The 21,373-nt window shown below is 40.0% G+C and overlaps 1 long non-coding RNA gene across 1 annotated transcript in view; it reads right to left on the reverse strand.

The window, feature by feature from the left end:
- Positions 1–21,373, reverse strand: part of LOC132777336 (uncharacterized) — a 150,057-nt gene that overhangs the window by 118,881 nt on the left and 9,803 nt on the right. The window lies entirely within an intron of this gene.

The following is a 21,373-nucleotide window of genomic DNA, read 5'->3' on the forward strand; positions in this document are numbered from 1 at the left end:
ATGCTCAGGCATTCTGGGAACTGAGGTCCAAAATACTTGGGAGGACCAAAGGCTGGTCCATTGGTTTGTGGGTCATAGCTTGGTCTAGGATTATGAAGTTCAGTGAGAGCAATGTTTGAGTTTTACGGCCATTGCAGCAAATTACTCAAACAAAACATCTAGTTAAAGGTGGCAAAGAAAAGGAGACAAGTAAATCAGGTAATAAAGTAAATATGGAGCCTTCATCACCATTATCAACATTAAAAAGGGCTTGTTGTTATTTTGTTTGCTTTACCTCCTTATTATGCTGAATGAAAGCAATGATGGCATCAGTAAATACAAACACTCCCATGTTTGAACTGCATTATATGGTCATGTGTAGACTCATATAAAGAAATCTGAACTGCACTGAACTGGATTATATGAGTCTGCATTGCCATATAAATCAGTTCAATGAAATTAATCTGCAATCTGAAACTGCATTATGTAGCAGTATAGATGGGGCCTGGGAAACAGAGGGTGCATCTGCATTATAAAAATAGTGTTACTTCGCAACACATTGACTGTCATGGTTCAATGCTATGCAAACTTGGGAGTTGCAGTCTGGCGAAGGATCAAAACTTATTTGACAAGGAAGTTGGAAGACCTTGTAAAACTGCAACTCCCCAAATTCCACAGAACTGAGCCATGCACTTAAAATGGTACCAGACTACAGAGACACTAGCTGGAACACCTCAGCAAGCAAGAGTCTAAAAGTGGCAGGCTAAAGCCCAGAACCTCAATCCATGGCTGATACCAAATGAGAGACTTCCTCCTGGGCACCCAGAAAACTGGGCAACTTGGAAGGTGCTGAACAGACTGAGCTCTGGCACCACGAGATGCAGAGCCAACCTTAAGAAATTGAGCCACAAAGTGGAGTCCATGACATGCAAATGTGGAGAAGAGCAAACCACAGACCACCTGCTACAATGCAGCCTGAGCCCTGCCACATGCACAATGGAGGACCTTCTTATAGCAACACCAGAGGCACTCCAAGTGGCCACCTTCTGGTCAAAGGACATTTAATATAATGCCAAGTTTTCAAACTTTGTGGTTTTTAAAAACACAACTGTAACCTTGGTTCACTTCTGATATGATAAATAAATAAATAACCAGACTGTATTAATTCTATAAGTGTAAATATACCCCCAGTTTTCATCAAGGATTGAACTAAAAACTTGTGATCTGTAACCAGAAAAGGGGATTTCTGGAGATGATCTAAATGAACAAACAGCTTCAGAAGGAAGTGGGCAGCCCTTCCTTAAACACGGCAAGCGATTAAAAGTTCCCAACAACTAAACATCTCCTTTTGATTAGACACGACCACAGCAACCTCAACTTGTTATTCACAGATGCACCAAACTGTGCCTTTTGCAAAACCGAAGAAACAAAAAGCCTTAAGAAAAGAAAGAAAATTTGACCAGTATTGCAGTATAGTCTTGGTGTCCACCTAGCGACAGCTCTGTAACACTACAGCAACGCTGTATTTCACAGCATTTAATTTCCCTTTTGAGCGATACCACATTATCCTTCAAACTCATTTTGTCTGCCTAATGGTGCAGAGCCGCCCGGTGTGCGTTTGTGAGAGATCCGATGTTCCCAAGCTGCATGCCTGACGCATGCAAGATGTGCCACTGAGTAAGTGCTTTATACTTTAGACTGGAATACTTCTCACCAGGGCTGTAGCCGTGTTCCTTAAGAGAATGTCGTCCCCCTCTTTTTCCTCTGATCTCCTGCTTTTGTATGGATACACACCCCAAAATGGGATTGTTTTGTGCTACACAAGTAAGAATGCATATACACTCTGGCATTAACACAGTTTAATACCACTTTAACTGCCCTGGCTTCATACTATGGAATCCTTGGAGTTAGAGTTTTACAAGATCTTCAGCACTCAGTCAAATCTGTAGTTTAAGGTAACTGGGAAGGCATCCTCCATGGATACATGGGTCTGGTTTGGGAAGAAGCAGTTTTCTTAGGCAGAGAAAGCTAACAACCTGATAAAATTACAAATTCCAGGATTCCATAGCATTGAACATGGCAGTTTAAGTGGAGTGAAACTGCATTAGTTCCATAGTGTAGATGCCCTCTATGGAATTCATGAGGTCACCATACATCTAACAATAATGTAGATTTTTAAACATAGAATCATAGAGTTAGATTCGTGGGTCATCCAGTCCATCTTCCTGCTAAGGAGGAATTTCGCATTCAAAGCACCCCCGAAAGATGGCCATACAGCCTCCAAAGAAGGAGCCTCCATCACACTCCGGGGAAGAGAATTCCATTGCTGAACAGCTCTCACAGTCAGGAAGTTCTTCCTAATATTCAGGTGGAATCTCCTTTCCTGTAGTTTGAAGCCATTATTCCACGTCCTAGTCGCCTGGGCAGCAGAAAACAAGCTTGCTCCCTCCTCCCTATGACTTCCCCTCACATATTTTATATATGGCTATCATCATAGGGAACCTTGAGTGAAGGAAGATAGATGCTTTTGAACTATGGTGTTGGAGGAAAGTTCTGAGAGTGCCTTGGACTGTGGGAAGATCCAACCAGTCCATACTTCAGGAAATAAAGCCTGACTGCTCATTGGAGGGAAGATTAGAGGCAAAGATGAAATAATTTGGCCACATCATGAGAAGAAAGGAAAGCTTAGAGAAGACAATGATGCTGGGAAAAATGGAAGGAAAAAGGAAGAGGGGCCAACCAAGGGCAAGATGGATGGATGGGATCCTTGAAGTGACTGCATTGACCTTGAAAGAGCTGGGGGTGGTGACAGCTGACAGTGAGCTCTGGCGTGGGCTGGTCCATGAGGTCACGAAGTTGGAAACGACTGAATGAATGAACAACAACAATCATCATGTCTCCTCTCAGCCTTTTCTTCTGAAGGCTAAACATGCCCAACTCTTTAAACTGTTCCTCATAGGGTTTGTTCTCCAGATCCTTGATTATTTTAGTTGCCCTCCTCTGAACACATTCCAGCTTAGCGTCAACATCTCCCTTCAATTGCAGTGCCCAGAACTGACACAGCATTCCAGGTGTGGTCTGACCAAGGCAGAATAGAGGGGTAGCTGACTTCCCTGGATCTAAACAGTAGACTCCTATTTATGCAGGCCAAAATCCAATTGCCACCACATGACATTGTTGGCTCATGTTTAACTTGTCCACGAAGACTCCAAGATTTTTTTCACATGTACTATTGTCGAGCCAGGTTTCCCCTGTTCTGTATCTTTGCATGTTTTTCCAATACATCTTTAGTATTTTATAAACTTTTTATTTTCCCAACCCTACAAGTGCTCTCTTTTTTACTTCTGGGACAGATATTTTGCAACAAAACCAGAAAAACTCCTGGGGTTTTCTTTCATTTGTTTTGAGAAGGTTTTTTTTTTTACACTCAACTCACTCTCTTGAAAAAAAAGTAAGATAGTAGCTCAGGAAATCAGCTCGTACCGGAAACCAGTGACCTTCTAGCACTCTTTGTATTTATATATTATGCAACTGTGCATGGAAAAGAAAATGTGTGTCTATCCACTGTTTGCCTTGTAACCTTTTGGTATTTTCAGATGAAGATGTTACCCGAGGTTAACTACCTATATCCCTCTAAACCAAATATCCTGGATGGTGCTGACATGTGACATCACACACAGACTGATGAAGAAAAATCTGAGAAAACAGGCAGAAAAATTGGGTCCACTTCCTCTTCTTGCCAGTCTCGGTAGCAGAATAATCATTTTGACAAGTACTTTTTTCCAGATTTGCACCCTTGTACTTCCTGAAAAATCAGCTTGAATAAATTTACATTAAAAGCTACTGGAGAGAACCAAACAATTCCATTAGCAAGGGTTCACTATTTAGCTAGTCATCTTGCTTGGTATCCTCCTCTGATGGTTCACTGCAAAACGGATATTTTGGTATCTAGGGCTAACACGTTATTACTGCGGCTCTTCAGCCTACCCACAACTTTAGAAGACCCTTTACTTCCCCATTTTGTGATTAATTTTGTTGCTATTAGACTAATAAACCTGGCAGCCAGGCTCTGCTAGCTTTTAACAAGCTTATCGTCAAATGCTATTAAATCTCTTCTCGGGTTTTACTATAAACGGATGTGTTCCTGCAGTCTTCTGGCTTCAAAGCAGGAAAATATTTTGTTTTACGTATTTTCCCCCCTTTGGAAGTGACTCACTCCATGCTAACTATGGTTACTGTCGATAAAAGGATTGCCTGTTCCCTTTCCCAGTAAAAAGTGTTGCAAAGTGGCCTATTTTAATCTAGATTTGTTTTGAAAACATATAATGATCCCCTGCAATTTGTCTGTTTCTAAATGGATGCTATTAAACCACTCCCTTTTAAATGTTATCAGCCCATAAAGGAATAGAAAACGGATGTTGGAAGAATGAAGTAAATGATGTAGTTCCAGGGAACGCTTAGCTCAGTAGTGGAGTCTATGGTTTGTGTGCTGAGAATAATGGGTTCAATACTGGTTCTGCGAGGAAAAGACCCCTGTTTGAAATTGGTCCTAAATTAAATTTTAGTCCCAACTAGAATGGACACATTAGATTGATAAATTTAAGCAAGGGCTGAGTTGCCAAATTCGGATTGATTCAATGGGAATAACAATTGGATTGATTCAATGGGAATAACAATTGGATTTAGTCCCTATTTCAGTCAAAACATATGGAACTACAGATGTTGTTACACTCAAACTCCCATGAGTCTTTGGCAGCATAATTAATGGCAAGGGATTATGGGAGTTGCAGTGTGGCATTGTTTGGGGAGCTAAAGGTTTCCTTGTCTGAAACAATATTGATCTAGATCAGAGATGGGCAAAATGTGGTCCCTAGGGATCGGATTTTATGCTCTATTATGCTCTTTAGGTGCATTTACCTCCATATTTTGAGGTCTCCTGGGTACCCAAAGGATCAAATACAATTTTTTATTGATGTCAGGAACCTTCACACATCAGAGACATAACATGCCTAATTTCAAGCTCAACGTAAACTGAATAACAGGCATTCTAACATCTGTATAATGTTTTTGATGGGTCACACAGCCTTCATAAAACAGATAGCCAAGAGGCAATTGTGTTCCATACTAGGGAGAGGACATTCTCCGCTTTGAGAACCATTGCCAGAAAGGCTGTAAGCTTTCTGCTGCTAGAAGCAGCCACAAAATTGGCCCAGATAGATGTGCCTCCTGACTAAATCTCAATTATATGGCCATCTATGGGTAAAGATGGTACAGTACAACTCATGACAGTCCCAGAATATTCACAGGTTGAAAGATTTTAAGAAGCAGCTCAAATTGGTCCTCTTAACAAACTACAAAATTAGCACAGAACAATCACATTCCCTTCAATTGTACCTATTTGGCAGGGACAATCCTGATTAATCCCGCACTGTCCCATTTTTTTCAGCTGCTTATTAAATGTCCCAGCTTCTCCTTCCTACCACCTTTATCGACAGCTTACTTTAATAATCACAAACTGAGGTCAAAGTACAAAAATAGGTTGTATTCAACTCAGTGAGATTGGAGAAGAGAGATGGAGACAGAATCTTGTCTCCCAAAGAGGCGAATTGTGTTAGGCTCTCCTAGATTGCCTCTTCTTTTTGAGAAAGCAATACTGATTGTTCATCTTTCATTTTTAGAAAAAAGTTCCCTCCCCAACCCGAGTGATCACATCTTGCTTCCATAACATCCAGCTTGGCTACTGCAACATGCTATACACTGGGTCTGGCTTTGAAGATGACCCCATGACTTCAATTAGATGTTTCTTCAAGCCTCAAACTGCTTTGAGTCCCCCTCGGGGTGAGAAAAGCAGTATATAAATGCTGTAAATAAATCCAGCAATGGATAAATTGAAGTCCACTAGATGGTGGGAAATGCTGGGTGCTGAAGTTGAGTGACATCTGGAAGGCCGCACTTTGGGCCTTGGCGAATAGAAGGGTTGAAGAAGTTCCTAGCATTAAATTTATTTATTTATTTTTCTCAGCCATATGATGACTCAAGGCAAGTTACAGATTGGCACAGTTCGGTGTCAGGCATTCATAAAAGTGCCATTAAAAACAATCAACATTACAATATAAAACATATATAAAAACCGTTAAAGCATATAATCATTGGTACCATCCTGTTAAAAACATTATCCAGTAACATCGTTTGGCCATTCCATGTTCATAATTCATAGTTCCGTGTTATCTATTCTGCTGCATTCTCAAAAGCTTGTTCAAAGAGCCAGGTCTTTACTTTTTTTTTTGTAAAGTCAGGAGGGAGGGGGGTGATCTAATATCCTTGGGGAGGGAGTTCCATAGCCAGGGAGGCACCACTGAGAAGGCCCTGTCCTTCATCTCTGCCAATCGCACTTGCGAAGCAGGCAGGATCGACAGCAGGGCCTCCTCAGACAATCTTAAGCTCCTAGATGGTTCATAAGACGAGATAAATGAAGCCACTTCCTCCATTGGATAAAGCCATTGGTGTTTTGGAAAAACCACAATTCTGAGTCAAATACAACTAAGCCAACACTTCATTGATCTTGTTCCTTATTTTGGATATACCTAGAAGATTTTGTAGAATCATAAAAGTTGGAAAAAGTCTTATGGGTCATCAAGTCCAACCCTTTGTTCATCGCAGGGTTTCCAGCTAAAGCATCCCCATCACTAACTTATTCAGCTTCTTGTTGAAGACATCCAGGGAAGGAGGCTCCACCACCTCTCCAGGAAATTGGTTCCAATGCAAAACCACTTCTTACTGTAATGAAGTTCTTCCTAATGTTCAATCGAAGCCCACCCTCCTGTACATTAAAATAAAGAACAAGCCAACATCCTCTTCTCTATGGCAGAACGGGGGGTATTTAAAGAGTGACATCACTTCATTTTCTCTTCCCAAAGCTGAACATGCTCAGCACCTTCAACCTCTCCTCATATGCTTTGTTCTCCACACTTATCTTCATTGCTGTTCTCTGAACTTCCTCCTACTTGCCTATATCCTTCTTAAAATGCAGCACTCAATACACAATACTTTCACTATAGCATTTAAACTCAGCCCTTGCATTTGCTGGGGTTGCAAGGCAATGGACTCCCATGAAAATGAAAAAATATGAATAAAGAAATTTCTGTTTTGTTTTCTTTTTTACTGAAGAGAACGTGTTCCCAGGAAATTTTAGAAATTTTTATGGTTCAATTCTGCCTGAAGCGCATTACAGAATCACACTGGAGAACCTAGGCCAGAGGTCCCCAAACATACTCAAAGCCTGGATGCGGCCCTCCAAGGTAATTTATCTGGCCACTGCCCTAAACTTTAGACCTAGGGAACCTAGAGATAGCTATAGAGAACATTTTTAATCAAATGTGTGAATAATGAAATATGCAAAAATAAAAATCATAAATGTAGACTATGTACTTTGTTCATTTTGGGGCGAATCCCATGAAATAACACTAGGAATCCCTGTGAATATTATTACATAATTATGCATTTTATAACTTAATCTGGAGACAAGGATCATCTGCTAATCATCCACAGGCCACAATGTTCTTAAATCCAGCAAAGGGCTGCCTAATCAGTTCTTCTACCAGCTGCAGTGAAAAGAATTTCTTCTATTGCTCAATGACAACTTTTCCTGGAATGTTTTACTTTATTTACTTAATCTTTTTAAAACTGTTTTTGCTGGTCAGAGACAACAGAATGGCTCATATATTCCATTTTAGACATTTAACAGTAGGGAAAAAAAGAACTGAAAAGTTCAAGCTATGTATCAGTTAAATTCCTTTTCATCTTTGTATGATGATGTTATTTGCAAACTGCATTGGTGTAGGTCCTGTTCTGGATCAAGACTTAAAGAAAGATGGGAAAGGGACAGTGTTTTTCCATAATCTTCAATGAAAGTAAAGATCATCTGCTATACTCATGTCATCTCTTTGCTCTGGTACAAAGCATCAAACGTACCTTCTATCATGGGTCAAATAGCAGCTTGGGGTAGGCAATATCAGTCATGACAGTTCCCATCCCACACTATTTAAAATACTCACTGAGTTGCTTTGAGCAATTTAAAAATGTATAATTTGCTTCTGAATCACAATAAGTATTTGAAACTTCAAGGGAAAAAACAGGCTATAAACCTAAATGCCTAAATAAAATTGCTATTCCCACTTAGACTAGATCTACTTGAATGAATTGCAGGAAGCTAAGTAATATTTGTGTATACCTCACTGGTTGAGAAAGCTTTCTCTAGCTGGAACTAATAAATGGATTTAAGCATCAGTATGTACCAGCATAGGAAGCATCTAAATGGATTAAAATGGATGATAAAACATCTGCTTGATACACACATGACCTAATGTTCAATCCTCAGCATCCCAATAAGAGATAAGCAAGTTTCGTGTGTGTGTGTGTATCCTAAGATGAACTTATCTTGGTGGAGTCATGCTAAGATGTCTTCAGATGGACTTCGTCATTACTGTTTTCTCGGGCTGAGAGAGTGTGATTGGTTGCTCCCACATCAGAGGGCTTCCATGATCAAGTAGGGAGTCAAATGTTAGTCTCCCAAAGTTCTAGTTCAACACTCAAACTATTATTTGTGCTAGAGCTCAAGATTGAGAAGTAAACTCTCAGAAGGCTGCCATCTGCCAGACTAAAAATTACTGAAGCATTTAAACCAATGAGCTAATGAAACTTCTGTCTGTCTGTCTTCTGGTCCTGGCTGGTGGCTTCCAGGTTATAGGGGTGGTGAATCAAGAGTTAGTCTGAACCTCAAAAGAGCTACCCAAAGCTCTCATTCACTTTGTAGATAGGGTTCAGTACCATGGACAGTTTTTTCAAGGCCTAGACTCTAGACCAGGGGTCCTCAAACTTTTTAAACAGAGGCCCTGCTTTTGGCTGATGAGATAGGATTGTTGTTGTGTTCTTTCAAGTCGTTTCAGACTTAGGTTGACCCTGAGCGAGGGCCGGATAAATGACCTTGGAGGGCTGTATTCGGCCCCTGGGCCTTAGTTTGAGGACCCCTGCTCTAGACTAGGGTCCTCAAACTTTTTAAACAGAGGGCCAGGTTTGGAGGGCCGGATTATAATTTGAAAAAAACATGAATGAATTCCTATACACACCGCACATATCTTATTTATAGTGCAAAAAAAAAACACTTAAAAACAATACAATAATTAAAATGAACCACTTTAACAAATATAAACTTATTAGTATTTCAGTGGGAAGTGAGGGCCTGCTTTTGGCTGATGAAATTGGATTGTTGTTCATAGAATCAAAGAGTTGGAAGAGACCTCATGGGCCATCCAGTCCAACCCCCTGCCAAGAAGCAGGAATATTGCATTCAAATCACCCCTGACAGATGGCCATCCAGCCTCTGTTTAAAAACTTCCAAAGAAGGAGCCTCCACCACACTCCAGGGCAGAGAGTTCCACTGCTGAACGGCTCTCACAGTCAGGAAGTTCTTTCTCATGTTCAGATGGAATCTCCTTTGTTGTGAGCTTTCAGGTTGTTTCAGACTTAGGTTGACCCTGAGTGAGGGCCGGGTAAATGACCTTGGAGGGCCGTATCCGGCCCTTGGGCCTTAGTTTGAGGACCCCTGCTCTAGACTAAACCTTGGAATTGGTTTGTCACCCCACTGATATGGGAGTAACCAACTCTTGTGTGTTCATGTGATACCATGACTGAATGCTACTTTATAAATTAAACACATTTTTTTCAGTTCTTTAATAAACTAATTCTCAGGTGAAAGTTATTTTATATTCTTTCAATACAGGCAGTGTACGAGTTACAAACATCCAACTTACAAATGACTCATAGTTAAGAACAGGGGTTAGACAACAGAAAGCACGAGAAATCTCCTTGGAAGGGAAATTCCCCCCTGAAACGAGTTATCATGAGGGAAAGAGGTCCCAAATGAAACTTTATCAACAATCCTTGTTTTTGCAATAAGCCATTTTTTCAAAATCCAATTGTCAGAGACAGAAAGGGATGTGAAATCTTCTGAAGCACAGACAGCTAAGGAAACACCACAGGGATGTTAACCCTTCCCTATGCAATCCAAAGCCATATAGGGGTATGTGTGTATTTGTGTGTGTGTGTGTATCTGTTCCGACTAACATACAAATTCCACTCAACAACAGAACTACAGAACCTATCTTGTTTGTAAGCTAGCAACTGCCTGTATCCTGTTTTTCTACATGCTAATATTGTTAACAATAAGAAAAGGTGCAGTCCATCCCTCATCTGACTGCAATTAGCAACTGCTCCACTATATTTTGGAGCATGAAGTCAACAATCCAACAATCCCTGACTATTCACTGAGGCTGATAATTTAGAATCCAGATATCTGGAGGTCATTGTGTTTCTTTTTATCCTTGCCTACAGGCCCTACAAATGCCATACCCAAGTTTTACCAGTTGTTGGAAATCAGCTAAGAGAACATATGTGCCATATCTAAACTGGGTAATACTCAAATTCTAAATAGATAAGATTGTATATATTACTTATTCTGCCCTTTTGTGGGGAGTCAACTGTACTGTCCTTTTCTTATCATTATCAGCACTTTGAAAAGAGGGCCAATACAACTTTCACTTTAAAGGTTGGGACCACCAACCTTTCAGATGAAAGCTGGGACACATATAACTAATTACTACCAGCGCATGATTAAGCTGGAAGGTGTTATTAATGAGAAAAAATACACAAGCTGCACCAGTTTGCTACTGGGAATGGCAGGAATCTGTTCCCACCTGCCCTTTCCCCTTCCGCTGAATTATTAGTAATTACTTTTGCGCTTTGAAAGCAATCTGCAGCACTTGAAGGAATCTCAAGACAAAAGGACAGAGAAGGAGGAGAAACTGGGACATTTGAATAGTAGCTTAAAAAGTGGGACAACAAGAGGATTAATCAGGTTTGTCACTTCTAAATCAGGACAGAAATAAGATTATTCAGAAGCTCGTTTTCTGCTGCTCTAGAGACTCAGACATGGAGCAATGGATTCTAACTGCAGAAAAAGAGATTCCATCTGAACATTAGGAAAAACTTCCTGATGTAAGAGTTGCTTGGCATTAGAAGATGCTGAACTGGAGTCCAGTGGAGTCTCCTTTTCTGGAAGCTTTTAAGCAGAGACTAGATGGCCATCTGTTGGGAGTGCTCAGATTGTGAATTCCTGAATGACAGAACAGGATTGGACTTGATGACCCTTGGGGAGTTCCAAAGTTAGCATTCTATAATTCTGTAAGGAAAGCCAATTCACAACAGTAGAGCATTCCCAAACATGTTACCGGCCATATGTTTAAGACTATATGGCAAAAGCAAACTGCTGCAGCCTCTCCTTGCATGTTCTTTCTTATTAATGTGTTTTTTCCATCTTGACCACACTTCAATGTTGCGTGGCCACAGGTGGCCTAGTTTTCACGATCACAGAGCGATGGTTTCCATCAATGAAGGATGCCTGCCCTTTCCCTCCCTCTGCGTACACTGTTCAGGAAGACGCACACAGAACTTTTTGTTCCTGGTCGGAAAATTTCCCTCCTACTGATGTCACAGGCTGTGTTCTCAGCTATCCCTAATGGGGCCTCTGTGCTTTGCCTTACTTCCCCTCTGTGTATTCTGCAGAGACAAGGGAGTTGGAAGAATAACTTTTTATTTTCTTTTTAAAGGTAAAATAAAGCCAGGGTGATGTGGTGGTTTGAGTGTTGGACTACAAATCTAGGTTTCGAATCCCTGCTCTGCCACTTGAGCCAGTCACACTCTCTCAGCTTCAGAGGAAGGCAAAGGCAAAACCTTCTATGAAAAAATCCTGCTAAGAAGAGCCTGTAATAGGATCATCATAAACTGGAAATGACTTGAAGGCATTCCAAACCAAGAATAGAGTAAGGCTTTGGAGATCCAGCAGTTGCATACAAAAAGTAGCCTATAATAGCTGAAGGTTTTCTGCCAACACAAAGGAAGGAAAAAAGAAGAAGTTATCCTTACTGAATGTGGTTGTCTATGTGAAGAAAAGAGATGGCAATCCTTTAAAAAACGAAACATATGAACTTGGTGTTTCTGTATTTAACATTTACAGGATTCTGGCACTGCTACAAGGTAGGCAAAGTCTCCCTAATTCTGATGTAAACAGGCTAACAAACATTGGAACAAACCTGATTTGAAATGTTATCTATATACCATATATACCTTGTGTGTACAGTACATCAACATATGGATGTATATCAGGCATGGGCAAACTTCAGCTCTCCAGGTGTTTTGGACTTCAACTCCCACAATTCCTCACAGCCTACCGGCTGTCAGGAATTGTAGGAGTTGAAGTCCAAAACACCTGGAGGGTTGAAGTTTGCCCATGCCTGATGTATATGATTGATGGTTGGTTGTACCACAAAGGTTTCTCAATGGCTTGATTGGTCTGGGCCAGACCTAGCATACATATGCTTCATTGTTCAACTGGGTTTGAACTGAAAAAATCCCCCCTTTTGATACCAGAGCAGAGGGAAAGGAAAGGAACAAAGCTGATAGGCAGGTGAAGGATTGATTGTTGATAGGTGAAGTAGCCCTCTGAGATGTCACTGGGAAAGAAAGGGAAGGAAGTGGCTTGGCTGTTGCTAGGTGACATATATATAAGAAAGGGAGGAGAAAAAGAAGGGGAAAATGGGAGGAGGGAGTAAGGGGAGAAGAAAGAAAAGGGAGGGAAGGCAGAGAAAGGAAAGGAGAAAGGGTATGAGGGGAAAGAAGGGAATGAAAGAGAAAGGAAGAAAGATGAGACAAGTTAAACATGAGCCAACAATGGGAAACGGCGGCAAAAAAGCCAATGGGATTTTGGCCTGCATCAACAGGAGTATAGTGTCTAGATCCAGGGATGTCGTGCTACCCATTCTCTATTCTGCCTTGGCTACACCACACCTGGAATATTGTGTCCAGTTCTGGGCACCACAATTGAAGAGAGATATTAACAAGCTGGAATGTGTCCAGAGGAGGGTGCCTAAAATGATAAAGGGTCTGGAGAACAAGCCCTATGAGGAGCGTCTTAAAGAGCTGGGCATGTTTACCCTGAAGAAGAGAAGGCTGAGAGGAGATAAATATGTGAGAGGAAGTCATAGGGAGGAGGGAGCAAGCTTGTTTTCCGCTGCCCTGGAGACTAGGACGCAATAGAACAATGGCTTCAAACTACAAGAAAGGAGATTTCATCTGAACATTAGGAAGAACTTCCTGACAGTGAGAGCCATTCAGCAGTGGAACTCTCTGCCCCGGAGTGTGGTGAGGCTCCTTCTTTGGAAGCTTTGAAACAGAGGCTGGTTTGCCATCTGTTGGGGGTGCTTTGAATGCAATTTTCCTGCTTCTTGGCAGAATGGGGTTGGATTGGATGGCCCACGAGGTCTCTTCCAACTCTATGATTCTATGAGATAAAGTAAATCAGGGAAGAAAGAAAAAGAAGAGAAGAGAAAAAAGAAGAGATAGAAATAAAGAAAAGGGGGAAGGTGTATGAGGGAAAGAAGGAAGGGAGGGAGGGATATGCGAGAAACAGAGGAAGGGAAGAAAAAGACACAATGAAAAAACATTCCCAGGCAATGCAAATAATCAGGTCTGCAAAAGTTAAACCTGCAAATGTGAATAGCCAAATGTATCTCCTATATCAGAAAAAAATTTATTTTCTTGGAAGCATTTTCAAGTCTACAACTAAGACCTTTAAGATGGAGAGAAAGGCTAGCTTTTAGCTTCCAGAAGCTTGTCAGCTTTTCAAATGGACCCATGACTTTGCCAGCAGCTTAAAATGCAAACATCAGAAAGGCCAAGTTTTAATTCAGCGCTGCATTTGACATCATTATATGCCACTCTACCTCCTACCAGTATTTATTGGAATGGCATGTGTTAATAAAATGTCAACAAAATATTAGATTGATAGCAAACCCTAATTAGTTCAGATTCTAGGATTAAAGATGCATTAGCCATTTCCTTTTTAGACGCCTCTGGAATTCTTTCCTTGCCTTTTTTTAAAAAAAAGAATGCTTTTGTTTTGTTTTTTTTAAACTTCCGAAATCTTGGCAAGCCATTAGCTCTCAATAAGAAGCCACAGGCATCTCTTGCGCAAGGAGATTAATGGATATTATTTACATACTTTCACAAAAGGGGAGGCATAATCACCATTCGTCATGGGTCTTTTTAATACTCGCCATATTCACTTGTCATAACTGCTCCATAAAACAGAACAGGACACACTGTACTCCGGGACAACATAACAGGAAGCACTGGCCGTTTTATTTAGAAAGGTGGACACTGCTTCTTGGCTCGGTTCTTTTAAACAAAAAAAAGCCCTAGTTCAGCAAAAAACCTTAAAATATAATCCAGGCAAATTTCAGAAAAGGACACTACTTTCATTTACATTAACAAAAATATATGAGTAGTCTCAGTTGGCAGAGATTAGGGGAAGTAATGTGGTGGAGCATTATGGTGGGTTTTTTTTAAATGTAACCTTTGGTTTTATTTATTTTGGCATCTGTTTGTTCTTTCTATTTCCAATTTTGTCGTGAAAATGTATTAAAAATTAATTTTAAAATGCACAAAAATATATACGAGAAGAAAAACCAGTTCTGTGTGGGCCATTATTTAATCAAAAACGTAAATACACTTGTCCCTCAGAATTTGTGGATCTGAATTTTTTTAGATTTAATTATTCATGGATTTGATTAATTTGTTCACTCTAGATATCGCTAGATCAGGTATGGGCAAACTTGGGCCTTCCAGGTGTTCTGGACTCCAACTCACACCCTACCAGTTGTTGGGAAATGTGGGAGTTGAACTCCAAAATACTTGGAGGGCCGAAGTTTGTCCATGTCTCCTCTAGATCCTCTAGTAAGATTGCATGATCAACCTCTCCAGGTATCTCTAGGTCCTCCAGTATTAATCTACGGTCAACCTAATAGAATTACAGAGTTGGAAGAGACCTCATGGGCCATCCAGTCCAACCCCTTGCCGAGAAGCAGGAAAATTGCATTCAAAGCACGTCTCCAGATATCTCTAACCATTCAGTATTAATCTATGGTCAACCTCTCCAGTTATCTCTAAGTCCTTCAGTAAGATTATATGGTCAACCTCTCCAGGTATCTCTAGATCAGTGGTTCTCAACTTGTGGGTCCCCAGATGTTTTGGCCTTCAACTCCCAGAAATCCTAACTGCTGGTAAACTGGCTGGGATTTCTGGGAGTGGTAGGCTAAAACACCTGGGGACCCACAGGTTGAGAACCACTGCTCTAGATCCTCCAGTATGATTCTATGGTCAACCTTTCCAGGTATCTCTGTCCTCCAGTATGATGCTATGGTCAACCTCTTCAAATATCTCTGTGTCCTCCAGTAAGATTCTATGGTCAACTTCTCCAGGTATTACCAAGTCCTCCAGTATGATTTGATGGACAACCTCTCCAGATATCTCTAGATCAGTGGTTCTCAACCTGTGGGTCACCAGATGTTTTGGCCTTCAACTCCCAGAAATCCTAACAGTTGGTGAACTGGTTGGGATTTCTGGGAGTTATAGACCAAAACACCTGGGGATCCACAGGTTGAGAACCACTGCTCTAGATCCTCCAGCATGAGATTATGGTCAACCTCTCCAGAATCTCTAAGTCCTCCAGTATGAGTCTATGGTCATCTTTGAGCAGAAGTTGATCAGAGAGTTGTACTGAAGAACCTGAAAGTTCTTTGGGTGGGAAAATAGCAATTTTATTATTTGCTAATTTTCACTTCTGATGGGGACCCTGTGCCCATAACACTTCAAATATGGAGCAGAGTTGTACTGCAGAACTTATCTTTATGGAGAATATACCTTGTTATTGTTTGTCACTGGAGAAGGCTGTATCCGTAGCCCCAATGACTTTGGATTTCATCTCCAAATGTTAGCCAGCTATAAGCCCATTTCTTCTTCTTAATCTAGTTGTCAGTAAGAACTTGTAAACAGTAGGGAATTTTAGCCAGTTTCAGGGACAAGTAGGGATCTGAATCCTGTTTTCTACAGTCTTGCTCAAACCATGCGGATTATATTGATCAAAATTTCCACTTTTTCGCAGTCATTAAATATACAATTATTCTCTGCTGTCCTCCTTTCCAGCTGCACAGCCCTGCCCACCTGACATATTGTTTTGTTCCCTTCCAATGTATCCCAGTGTTGTTTTGGTGCCATGAGTCACCCGCCTGCGGTTGGCTATTTTTGTGCTTTAAAAAAGAGCAAGGAAGAAAAGCAAAAGCAGAGGGGCATCTGTAATGAAAATCACCATGAGCATTTCAGCAATATTATTAACTCATTTGCTCACCAATAATCTCTGGAGCATATACAGAGGTTTTGGAAATAAATTTGACTAGGAAGCCCATTACCCAGTTGACCCATAAGCATTCCCATTAAGGAGATATGCATTAATACCTGTCCAAGTCTGAAGACTGACGTTCATAGGATGTATCTACACTGTAGAATTAATGCAGTTTGAGTCCGCTTTAACTGCCTTGGCCCAAGGCTATATGAAATCATGGGAATTGTAGCATGGGGAGGCACAAGCACCCTTTGGCTTGTAAAATTAACTTAAAAACTTAAAATTAAATGCAATTAAATTCATATTAAATTAAAATAAACTCAAAACCCTAAAATTATACTAAATCAAATTAGCATTCAAATAAATTAAATTTACAAACCTGAAATTAAACTAAATTAAATAAATTAAGAAACATAAAATTAAACTTTTTTTTTTTTGTCGTGTCAGGAGTGACTCCTGGTGTGAGAGAATTGGCCGTCTGCAAGGATGTTGCCCAGGGGACGCCTGGATGATTTGATGTTTTTATCATCCTTGTGGGAGGCTTCTCTCATGTCCCCGCATGAGGAGCTGGAGCTGATAGAGGGAGCTCATCCGCCTCTCCCCGGATTTGAACCTGCGACCTGTCGGTCTTCAGTCCTGCTCCTAAATTATTAAATTAAATTATTAAATTAAATTATTAAACTAAATTATTAAATTAAACGTAAAACCCTAAAATTATACTAAATTAAATTAACATTAAAATAAAATAAACTTTAAAACCAAAATTGAACTCAATTTAAATTAACTTTAAATTAATATAAATTAAAATAAATTAAGAAACATAAAATTAAACTAAATTAACATTAAATGAAAATGAATTAAAATAAAATTTAAAACCTAAAATTAAATTGAATTAACTTTAAATTAAAATAAACTTAAAAACCTAAAATTATACTAAATTAAATGAAAATGAATTAAAATAAATTTAAACACCTAAATTAAATTTATTTATAATAAAATTAATTATAAATAATTGTATAATGTATTTAATTAGAAATTAACATTAAAAAAATAAAATTACCTGAAAATCTATAAACTAAATTAACATTAACATTGAAATAAAATACATTTAAATACCTCAAATCAAACTAAATTAACATTCAATTTAAATTAACATAAAATTAACCTTAATCTAAATTGAATTAACTTTAAATTAAAATAAACTTAAAAACCTAAAATTATACTAAATTAAATGAAAATGGATTAAAATAAATTTAAAAACCTAAATTAAACCAAATTTATTTATAATAAAATTAATTATAAATTAATTTATAGTTTATTAAATTATAAATTAACATTAAAATAAAGTGACATTACCTAAAAATCTAAAATTAACTTAAATTAACATTAAAATAAAATAATTAAAAATAAATTAATGTATAATCTATTTAATTAGAAATTAACATTAAAATAAAGTGCTATTACTAGAAAATCTATAATTAAATTAAATTAACATTAAAATAAAATAATTATAAATAAATAAATGTATAATTTATTAAATTATATATTAACATTAAAATAAAATAACCTGAAAACCTATAATTAAAATAAATTAACATTAAAATAAAATAATTATTAATAAATTAATGTATAATTTATTTAATTAGAAATTAACATTAAAATAAAATTACCTGAAAACCTATAATTAAAATAAATTAACATTGAAATAAAATACATTTAAATACCTCAAATCAAACTAAATTAACATTCAATTTAAATTAACATAAAATTAACCTTAATCTAAATTAACATTAAAGGAAAATACATTTAAAACCTAGCCCTGGGTGTGTGTGTGTGTGGCAAAAAACCAATCAAGAACTGAAGAAAAACGAAAGAAACAGGCTTCCATTTCTGTTTGTTTTGTTTTTGGCCTCCTTCATCTATCTTCTCCCTCTTCCTGTCAATCAAACGCGCAACCGCCAATGGGAGAGGGAGAAAGCAAGGGGGAGGCGGGGCCAGGGCGGGCGCGAGGCCTTGCCGCGTGACCAAGCTGAGCCGGCGGCACGAGGCCGGACCATAACAAACACTCGAGGACGGGAAAGGGAGGGGGGGGGGGAGAAAGCGTGGGAGGGAAAGCGCTGGAGGGGAGGGGGGGAAAAAAAGGAGCGAGGGGCGTGGCCAAGACCTCCAGTGCGGCCGTGCCATTGGCCCGCGAGCGGATGGAGGCGGGGCGGAAGGAGTGACGTAAGAGGAAAACAGAAAGGAGGGGGGAGAGAAGGAGAAGGAAAAGCCCGGCTGTCAAAACAAAGTCCTAGTAGTGAGGCGCTCAGCACATACACACAGCACACAGAACAAGAGACATGGTTCTCATAAGTACACAAACATTTCCTCACAGAAAAGCATATCCTCCCTTCACAAAGCACTTCCCTGACACTGCATTCCCCTTACATGAAGTGACATAACACATACACACAGGCCTCCTTCTAGTATTCTAGTCTTAACTTCCATTAAACTACTTCAATGATAGGCCCAGGAAACCAATATAGGCCTAACTGGGCCACCATTATGTTGTGGGTTCTTTAGTTGTTTCAAACTCATGGAGTTAGCAATAATACTCTTCAGAGGAGGCTTGCCATGGCCTTCCTCTGAGGCTGAGAGTGTGTGACTTGCCTATTATTCCACAAATAAATGCCTCATAAGCAAAGTTCTGTTAAACTAGGTTGTTGTAGGTTTTTCGGGCTATATGGCCATGTTCTAGAGGCATTCTCTCCCGACATTTCGCCTGCATCTATGGCAAGCATCCTCAGAGGTTGTGAGGTCTGTTAAACTACTTAACTCCTTCCATGAGAGGCCAGAAACCAATATACACCTAACTGGGCTGCCATTTTGTTGTGAGTTCTTTAGTTCTTTCAAACTTATGGAGTTAGCAATAATTCTCTTCAGAGGAGGCTCGCCATTGCCTTCCTTTGAGGCTGAGAGTGTGTGACCTGCCTATTAGTCCACAAATAAATGCCTCATCAGCAAAGTTCCATTAAACTACCTCCATGATAGGCTCTGGAAACCAATATAGGCCTAACTGGGCCGCCATTTTGTTGCTGTGGGCCCTAGAGTTGTTTCTCACTTATGGAGGTCTTGTTGTGGGCCCTGTAGTTCATAGAATCATAGAATCAAAGAGTTGGAAGAGACCTCATGGGCCATCCAGTCCAACCCCATTCTGCCAAGGAGCAGGAATATTGCATTCAAATCACCCCTGACAGATGGCCATCCAGCCTCTGCTTAAAAGCTTCCAAAGGAGCCTCCACCACACTCCGGGGCAGAGAGTTCCACTGCTGAACGGCTCTCACAGTCAGGAAGTTCTTCCTCATGTTCAGATGGATTCTCCTTTCTTGTAGTTTGAAGCCATTGTTCCTTTGCGTCCTAGTCTCCAAGGAAGCAGAAAACAAGCTTGCTCCCTCCTCCCTGTGGCTTCCTCTCACATATTTATACATGGCTATCATATCTCCTCTCAGCCTTTTCTTCTTCAGGCTAAACATGCCCAGCTCCCCAAGCCGCTCCTCATAGGGCTTGTTCTCCAGACCCTTGATCATTTTAGTCGCCCTCCTCTGGACACATTCCAGCTTGCCAATATCTCTCTTGAATTGTGGTGCCCAGAATTGGACACAATATTCCAGGTGTGGTCAAACAAAAGTGGAATAGAGCATGGGGAGCATGACTTCCCTAGATCTAGACCAGTGGTTCTCAACCTGGGGTCCCCAGATGTTTTTGGACTTCAACTCCCAGAAATCCTAACAGCTGGTAAACTGACTGGGATTCCTGGGAGTTGTAGGCCAAAACACCTGGGGACCCACAGGTTGAGAACCACTGATCTAGACACTATGCTCCTATTGATGCAGGCCAAATCCCATTGGCTTTTTTTGCTGCCACATCACATTCCTGGCTCATGTTTAACTTGTTGTCCACGAGGACTCCAAGATCTTTTTCACACGTACTGCTCTCGAGCCAGGCATTGTCCCCCATTCTGTATCTTTGCATTTCGTTTTTTTCTGCCTAAGTGGAGTATCTTGCATTTGTCGCAGTTGAACTTGGTTCAAGTTAACCATGAGTCTACTTACATGTATTATTATTATTATTATTATTATTATTATTATTATTATTATGTATTGTCGAAGTTTTTCATGGCTGGAATCACTGCGCTGCTGTGAGTTTTCCGGGCTGTATTACCATGTTCTAGAAGCATTTTGTCCTGACATTTTGCTAACATCTATGGCAAGCATCCTCAGAGGTTGTGACGTCTGTTGGAAACAAGGCAAGTGGGGTTTATATATCTGTGGAATAACATCTAGGGTGGGAGAAAGAATTCATTGTCTGCTTGAGGCAAGTATGAATGTTGGAAGTGGCCACCTTGATAAGCATTTAATAACCTTGCAGCTTCAAAGCCTGGCTGCTTCCTGCCAAGTGGATCCTTTGTTGGGAGGTGTTAGCTGGTCCTGAGTTTTTCTTGTCTGGAATTCCCGTTTTTTGAGTGTTGCTCTTTATTTACTGTCCTGATTTTAGAGGTTTTTAAAATACTGGAAATCAGATTTTGTTCATTTTCATGGTTTCCTCCTTTCTGTTGAAAATGCTTGTGGATTTCAATGGCTTCTCTGTGTAGCCTGACATAGTGGTTGTGAGAGTGGTCCAGCATTTCTGTGTTCTCAAATAATATGCTGTGTCCAGGTTGGTTCATCGGGTGCTCTGCTATGGTTGACCTCTCTGGTTGAAGTAGTCTGCCATACCTTTCATGTTCCTTGATTCGTGTTTGGTGAATGTACAAATGCTACTTTCAGCAAAGGACCTCTGCTGATGTCTACCGTATACTATGCAGCTGTGGACAAGTCTACATTGGGACCACCAAACACAGCACCATTGCCCTAGACACGAATCAGGAATATGAAAGGCACGGCAGATTAATCAGGACAGTAAATAAAGAGCAATATCCAAATAACTGGGGAATTCCAGACAATATTGCAACATCTACACTTCCCTCCGACAGACAAGAGTTCTTTCTCCCACCCTGGACATTCCACCTCACTTGCCTAGTTTCCAACAGACTTCACAACCTCTGAGGATGCCTGCCATAGATGT

Source organism: Anolis sagrei, chromosome 5 (assembly GCF_037176765.1).
Source record: "Anolis sagrei isolate rAnoSag1 chromosome 5, rAnoSag1.mat, whole genome shotgun sequence".
NCBI classification, from domain to species: Eukaryota; Metazoa; Chordata; class Lepidosauria; order Squamata; family Dactyloidae; genus Anolis; species Anolis sagrei.